Genomic DNA, 343 nt, shown 5'->3' with positions numbered 1-343 from the left:
TTTCCAAGAAGCAAAGGTGAGCATGGCTTTGATCCTAACTATAGTGTCAGTCTTAGTCAGGGTTTCTATTCCTGCACAAACATCATGACCAAGAAGCAAATTGGGGAGGAAAGGGTTTATTCAGCTTACACTTCCACANTGCTGTTCATCACCAAAGGAANTCAGGACTGGAACTCAAGCAGGCCAGGACATAGGGGCTGATGCAGAGGCCATGGAGAAATGTTACTGGCACGCTTCCCCTGGTTTGCTCAGTTTGTTTTCTTATAGAACCAAGGACTGCCAGCTCAGGGATAGCACCACCCATAATGGACCCTTCCCCCATTGATCACCAACTGAGAAAATG

The sequence above is a fragment of the Mus caroli genome, chromosome 6 (genome assembly GCF_900094665.2).
Source record: "Mus caroli chromosome 6, CAROLI_EIJ_v1.1, whole genome shotgun sequence".
Lineage (NCBI taxonomy): Eukaryota > Metazoa > Chordata > Mammalia > Rodentia > Muridae > Mus > Mus caroli.
The sequence above is the reverse complement of the archived record's forward strand: the minus strand, read 5'-3'. Positions refer to the sequence as shown.